We start from the raw sequence: 8,358 nt of genomic DNA on the forward strand, positions 1-8,358 counted from the left end.
CCATAAAGCATAAGCCGTTTAAATACTCTATAGAGCATTATTAAACAATGCGTTGATCTTCGGAAATTTCATGGATTTAGGCTTAGTAGCAAAAAAGCCCCCGGCTCTGGAGAGATGCTCGCGGAAGACACTGCCAGCCTCCGCGATAAGCGCGCGTTTTCGCTACCCGGCTCGAAGGGGTTAATGGTAAACCTTCCTCCAGCTACTGAGATTTGAAAGCTTAACTGACAGAAATACACTGACTACCAATAAGTATTTGGACACCTGTGATAGAAAAGAAAAACTAACTTTATTCAAAATCAATAGTTGGTAGAGCTTCCACGAGAGGTAATTACAGCGTGGACCCTCCGGGGCATACTTTCCATAAGTCTTTGTATGACAGCTAGTGGTATTTTCTTCCACTCAGCTTGAAGAAGACATAGAAGTTCCTTCACCGATTTTGCACGGGTAGTGCACCCCTGAATTCAGGGATGCAACTCGTCCCAGAGGTTCTCGATAGGGTTCATGTCTGGACTCTGGGCAGGCCAGTCCATTCGATGAACTCCATTGGCACCATACCAAGCCTTTCTTAACGTCGAAACATGACAACTGGCATTGTCGTCCTGAAAGTAACAGGGGTCCAGCCCGTAAAACTGCCACAACGTAGGAAGCACATTGTCATCCAAAATAGTGCAGTAGGCATCGGAGTTGAGCTTACCATGAATGGGGACCAAGGGTCCCAGCCCATACCAGGAGAAACACCCCCAGACCATAATTCCACCTCCGCCGAACTTGACTGTTGGCACAATGCATTCTGGCAGGAGACGTTCTCCAGGTAGACGCCAGACCCAGACCCTGCCATCCGAACGGTAAAGGGTGAACCTTGATTCATCACTCCAAAGAACCCGTTTCCACTGATCTACAGTCCAATTTCGATGTGCTTTGCACCACATTAACCGAGCAGCGTGGTTAGACTTTGTAATCAAAGGCTTATGGGCAGCAGCACGACCGTGAAACCCAAGCAGATGTGCTTCCTTATGGATGGTATTTATTGAAACAATACTCCCGGATGTCTTTTGAAACTCCTCGCAGATGAGGGCCATCAGTTGGGTGCGGTTCTTCCGAATTTCTCAGGACAGCACTCGTCGGTCTCTATCTCCCAGTTTCATTGGTCTGCCGACTCGGAGCACATTCCAACAATCACCGCTCACCTTCCACTTCTTAATCACATAGGCCACTGTCTATTTTGGATACTTCAGATCGCTATATATGTCCCTTAAGGATCGGCCACATTTGTGATACGCGATAATTATACCTTTCTCGAAATCAGAGAGCTCCGAACTGCGAGGCATCTTGCATGCGACTAAAGCCGATGCAGTTTCCTACACGATATATACTGGTGGAGTCTGTGACGTAGCTTAGGACCGCAGATATCGTCATTTGCATAGGTGTCCAAATACTTATTGTATAAAGCAGCTATTGTAATGAGCTGTACGTTACTCTTAATAGTGCATAAATTTTGTTCTCAGATTGGGGAAGAAATTAGGATTCTAACTAGAATGCATGAGAACACCCAAACGAGATAGGTTTGGGCACATTTTATTATGGAATTGAATTAAAATATTGGTAGAAAATTCTATTATTCATATAATTTTTCTTTTAGCAATTCATGAAATTGTAATATCAATACTAGCATACTGAACACTTGAACTTGCATTTCTGTATTAGGAGATCAGGATAGTTGAGTCCTATAGTCATGAAAAAATATCACTCACTCTATTGAAACTAGAATATTTATATATTTTTTAAAACAAACAAATGAGACAAATTGACTGAAAAGTAGGAGGTTTATGTGTATATATACATTTTTATTCTTTGTGGTCAGGAGGCAACTGTTTTGGCAATTTGATTTAATAGGACATTTATGGGTGGGAATTATATCAGATATATCTATGTTGTCATGCTTGATATGATGGTTATCAAAGGTAGTTATTATCTTTGAATCCTGGAGATGTTTGGTATTATTTGTTTGTGTCTCTTGCAGATATAATATTGCCATATCCTGTAATGCATCTCAGAAAACATTATTGATGATGAGATGGTTAAGTGGCTAATTGGTTACATTCCTGACAAATGCTTAGTAACAAATAACCAACTCATGAATAATACCAAAAGATGCTTTATTTTTGATACTGAATGAAAGAAAATTTATCACTGCTTCATGTAAGTAAATTCTCCAGAGTTTCAAAAACTCCATTTATTAATAGTTTCTTTCCACTAACTTTTGTATAATGCTATGTTGCATGCCTGAATTAATACAACATTGTTCCGGTCTATATAGATGCTTTATATTTTAGAAATATTTCAAAATTCTAGATCGTGTAATCATTCTAGATGACGAGTATGTAAACTTGCAATTGTCATTTTGCTAACATGATCATATAAAATTTTGTTTTATAGCATCTGAAAAGTATACATTATCTAAGCGTAACTATACAGATAGGAACCTCTCTAGGACTCATAGTTGTGAAAATAAGGGCTTTGTAAAGACTTTTATGGACACAATGTATAATTAATATCATCAAATCTTCTGAAACCATCAATCAGACTAATTGCCAGTATAGTTATATCACTTTTTTCATGTCCTGAAATATTTCAGCTACATATGCATGTAACTTACTTGATTTCTTTTTGCTATTCAAGCAGTAACTCTACTACTCACATTATTTTGTTCCTTCCTCCCTATAAAGGAAAATTATTAAATTTCCAAAACTTGTTTGCCTGACAAGTTTTGTCAAGATGAGAGGCAGTGCCAGAATTCTCAATTTGCCTATTTTCTACCAGTTCAGATTATCATTTTAAAAGTGAAATCTGTCTCTTATTGCAATTTCTTAGTTCTGAAAATCCAGATTTTCCTGTTTTTCTGCTGTTTCAATTGATATGTTAGGAACAGCTTGGATTTGCAAAACTGAACATTTAAGAAAGATTTTGGCAATTTTTTCTCGCTGTATCTTTAGACTATGAAAAAGATATTTATAATTTCAACCATCAAGAACATTTAAAGAAAATTATGTATAAGAAAGGAATATCAATATAAATATTAAAGTGAAAATAAAAATGTTTGAGTAAAATTTGCTTTTCTTAAGACATGGTGCCTATTAATGATGTCTAAAAATTACTCTTGTTGCTAGAGAAAATTTCTTTTAAATTTCGATGATGAAGAGAATGTGCATTTTGAATTCTGATGAACGAGAAACATCTTTAAGCCCATGGTGTTTGCATAAGCAAAAGGGCAAACAGGCCTCCATCTCGAAATACGTCACTTTTCGCTTATGCTCTCTTGTTATACTGCTTTTGTCAAAATTATATTTTAAAAATATAACGGTACCGATGAAAAATATTAAGATTGAGGAAGGAATGAAAGAAGTATTCTAATCCTTAATTTAAATAATTAATAAATAACTTGCCATTTTTTCAGAAACTTTCTAAAAGTTGAATTGACAGGTGTTTAAAATAATAAAAAATTTAATGTTAGGTAAGTAAAGCATTTCCTTAGGTAAGTAAAATATTTCATTCTTTTTCTAGTTTAAATTTTGAATTTAAAGAAAAAATTTTAAAATGCCATTTTTTTAATTCTCTTTTAGAAATCATTCTACTTAAAGTATTGCATTTTAATCAAAGCCAAAAGTGATGAACACTATCACAGTTTAACTATATCTGTTATTCTATAAAAATAATTAAGTTTGAATGCCTTCAAACAATTTAGATATTAATTATTTAATTGAAGTTGTAGGCATATTAAATTTTTGACGCAAACTCATTCCTTTAAATAAGATTGTATTACATGATTTTCATTGATTCCAAATGTGTTATTTAATCTCTGACTTTATATTAATTTAAGTAAATCCCCCTACAAAGCAAAATCTATTTTCTTTAATAAATAAGCAAATTTATGAAAAATTTCTTCAATGTTTATGTGACTATATCCCGATGAATGGCTAGTACTAAAAGTCTATTCTGATGTTGAAATATCTGAGGCTGGAAAATAGTATGTGCTGTAGCATTAGAATGGGAAAAACAGCTGATACATATATATAATATGAAGTTGGTGTCGTGGCGTAGACCAGTTGGTGTCATGTACTAGATGCATAACAGAATGATAAAATTTGCAGTCATTTCTGGGTTAGAATACTTCTTTTACTCCTTCCTTAATCTTAATATTTTTCATCGGTACCGTTACATTTTTTAAATATAATTTTGACGAAAACAGTAAAGCAAGAGAAGCATAAGCGAAAAGTGACTATTTCGAGATGGAGGCCTGTTTGAGAAGAGAAAACGTTTTGGTTTGCAATTAATTCTCTCATTGGCTATTAAAAGTTTCGATGTTGGTTGTTTGAAATTCAGTTTTCAAATTACTTGCGTCATCAGCGTTATGAATAGGTTGGAGAGGAAATTCAGTTTGCAAATTACTTGGAGCGTTATGAATAGGTTGGAGAGGAGAACTATTCATATTAAAATAGAAAATTAAGGGACTGTAGTAAATTAAAATTTGTATTTTCTTTACGTTCTTTTTTCTTACATGTATTTTTAAGTTTTTTTATGTAAATATTCCGGAACAAATTTCAGGTATTAGGGATAATATTAATGAAATGACTTCCAAATCGTGTGTTTCCCAAACCTCCCAAATCGTGTGTTTCAGTAAGTGGCCTCCAACTGGTGGTCCTCGAAGCAGTTTTATACAGCCCGCGAATAATACGTTTCAATTATATATTTGTTACAAATACGGTGTTGCGAAAATATCAATATTTTAGTTATTTGAAATCCAGTTTACATATTTTTCATCACTATTAGAAACAAACATGATTAGCGCACCAAAAAACCTGTAAATGGAGCTAATTAATGCAGTTTGGTATAAATCTTATTGAAAGATTTGAAGACACATATTTAATTCATTTGATCGTAATATTTTTATTTAATGTACATTTGTTGTCTTTTAATTTTGTTCTGTTTCATTTTATCAAGTTTATTTGTAAAATTCTTAAGATTGAATGACTTGTGCGCATGCAGTTTGGCGTTTGTGAACAAACACTGTTTAATTGCTTCAAGAGAGATATTTATCTTCTTCATTCGAAAAGAAATAGTCACCGTTCTTTCTCTCAAAACATGTTGCCACGGGAGAAATATAATTTATGTGTTAATTCTTTTGCAGATGGCAGCAGGTGATAGTTTCAGTTCGCCAAAGCTGAACTTTCTACGTCATTCCTCTGGCACGAAGCCAACTTATGATTGCGAAACAATTGGTATAGAGGGGGCTTTTCGAGAAATACGGAGGAGAGGGATGGGTGAGTCACGTGTAATCACTCCACCCACGCATCCTGCCTACGGGAACGGTAACTTTACCTCTGCGCTTAATTACCTCCGTTTCTGATTACGAAGAGCCATTATTTTACATGGCAAAAATATCGCTATCGAGTTTGCTGTGCGAAAGGGTAGGGAGGAGATTTGTTATTGTTTCAAATACGAGTTAGGGGACAGAACCGATTTATTGTGATTTCCTGTGTAGATTCGTTTGCATTGCTAACGCCTTGTAGTAGAACGCAATACATTTCAGAATTCAATGAATTGAACAAGCTTGCTGAGTTTCTTTGCCGGGATAGTTTGTCAGCTGTTAAATCTTGAAAGTTTTACTATGAGATAATTAGACATTAAATCATTGAATCATAATATATTAAAGGAAATTAATTTTAATTATTTCTAGTGATTATTAATTTTGCATATCTAGCTTTCCTTTGCATTCTTGAATAGGGTTCCTTACAAACATTTCGGAAGCCGAAGTGGTATTAAAAAATAAACATGATTAAAGTTAACCATTAATTAGTTAACTGTATAGTATAACCTCCCAAATCGTGTGTTTCAGTAAGTGGCCTCCAACTGGTGGTCCTCGAAGCAGTTTTATACAGCCCGCGAATAATATGTTTCAATTATATATTTGTTACAAATACGGTGTTGCGAAAATATCAATATTTTAGTTATTTGAAATCCAGTTTACATATTTTTCATCACTATTAGAAACAAACATGATTAGCGCACCAAAAAACCTGTAAATGGAGCTAATTAATGCAGTTTGGTATAAATCTTATTGAAAGATTTGAAGACACATATTTAATTACCTTTTATTCGTACATGTTAAAAAATAAATAAGTTCAGTTACGAACTTTCGCACTAAGAATAATCGCATTGTTTGGGAATGTTATTTGTCTATATGTGAATAGCTTTTTTCACAGTTGAAAAGGAATAAAAGAGATGAGCACCTAAATACATAAAATCCAATTTTAGAATCGAAACGCCATCAAATGTCAAGCTGTAATAAGAAAAAGAAAAAAAAAAGTGTAATTCTTTACATACAAACATAATTATTTTTATTTACGCGTCGGGAAAAATAATTTAATGCATTAGGGAAACAGACTATGTTTTCATCAATTCTCAAACTTTGCCTCACTAGGTAAATTTCCTCTGGAAACTTAGAAAGACTTCATAATTTGTTTACAATTAAAATAAGTTAGTATTTAATGATTAACTAAATGTATTTGAAAGAAATGTCAGTCTAAACATTTAATATTTAGCTGTCAGTATATTTGAATTCTAAAGCATACTCAATAAAAATGTCTTGCAGGTACCAAACTTTAGATTTAGGAAATTTTATTAATAACAAATTTTTGTTTTGTTCAAAAAGAAGAAAAAAAGTCTGGTACGTTAGCTGTTTTAAGATCGTGCCTTTCTATCCTCATGCAATTTGAGTTTGCGATCACCGATATAACATACAAAACTTAACTAATAATAGAGCAAACAGTTGTCGATATAGCATAATATAGTCTTCCAAATGTTTTTCGTATAGTATTAAAGGCACAAAAAGACGGTTGTTACTGATGCCATTAAGTTTCTTAATGAGAAATTATTGTTTGGCATCAATAATTTATTATTTACAACATTACCTCTCGTAGAACTTTTTAGTTTTTTAGCTGTTACCTATTCGCGTAGCAATTCCAAAATAACCAACATTTTTACTGTTGCCTAAACCAGTTCTGAAATACAATGGTCATTCCAATTTTCCTTTAAAAAATATTAAATTGATAAAAAAATTCGCAATCGTCTGGTAAATCTAAACATTTAAATAAAAATAATAATGATACGATTACAGAATATGCATTTTAGATTAAGTACGTTGTTCCGCCGCTAGAGATATATCAAGAATCTTTACATAACTCTTAATTACATGGATTTAATATTTGCTTATTCAGCACATATAGCAGACATTTTCGACTCGAATATCATTTATCTAAGAAAACATATAAAGGAAATAATATTAAAAAATTTAATACTGTTTCAGAATTTTGTCAATTTTTTGTTTTGTTAAGAAAATATAATCATTCCCTTCGATCCGATATCGATCTTTTGTTGTTTTGTTTTCTCTGTGTATGTGATCTTTCATTTAGTTCTCTTGCCGAATAGTTTTTAATTTATTTGTGGAAGTTATTTCATATTTCTAACTTTTGTATCCAAATGTGCCTATTGGTGCTCATATGAGTTCGAGTTTGGTAATTAGTTTTTAAAGTACTGTTCAATAGACAAGGTATAGCGTATCTGAAAAAGGTTCTACAATAAATCTAAATGCCGCATAAAAATTTCTGCATGTGTGGTTTAGCGGTATCTCTAGCTAAATCAACATTCAATCTAATTTAAAAGGGAATTTACTAGAATACCAAAACAAATTAATGTAATCTAGAATCAATTTGACATCTCATCGCAGCATTCAAGCTACATCAAACAAATCGAAAATGAAGTTTAGACTTTCCCCAGCGGTCGTCAACCCTTAGAACTTCACGGACCACTACATTTATAATTTTATATTTGGCGGACCACTAATATGAATTTAAAAAGAAAAGTGAATACATTTATGCAATAATAATCAGCAAACTACGCATATTTCGTACACATTGAAAAATTACATGAAAAGTACAAAGATCTTACCTTCTTGTACAGAAAGCTTCACATTTCCATATCATTGAAAAGGAACTTCACAAAAAGCAAGAACAAACCGGAAAATGCAAAGTAATATCAAACAGTGTTATGCTGCCAATTTTTAATTATTGTAAACACAATAATCATCGCTTAGTCAGCACTGACGCCATAACCAAACGGAAATTCCAGTGATGCAAAAATGCAGATGGTTCTCATAAAAATCCATCAAGATGCCTATCGCCATAGAGGAAACTGTGTTATTAACGACCACAATAGCATATGTTTGCATTTCAAGACGAATGAGAATTCCAGTTCGCGCTATTATTGATAACAGCAGCATATCCCTGAATGTCAACTCTC

Source organism: Stegodyphus dumicola, chromosome 1, assembly GCF_044657685.1.
Source record: "Stegodyphus dumicola isolate Sdum_Otavi_A_Nest chromosome 1, ASM4465768v1".
Taxonomy (NCBI): domain Eukaryota; kingdom Metazoa; phylum Arthropoda; class Arachnida; order Araneae; family Eresidae; genus Stegodyphus; species Stegodyphus dumicola.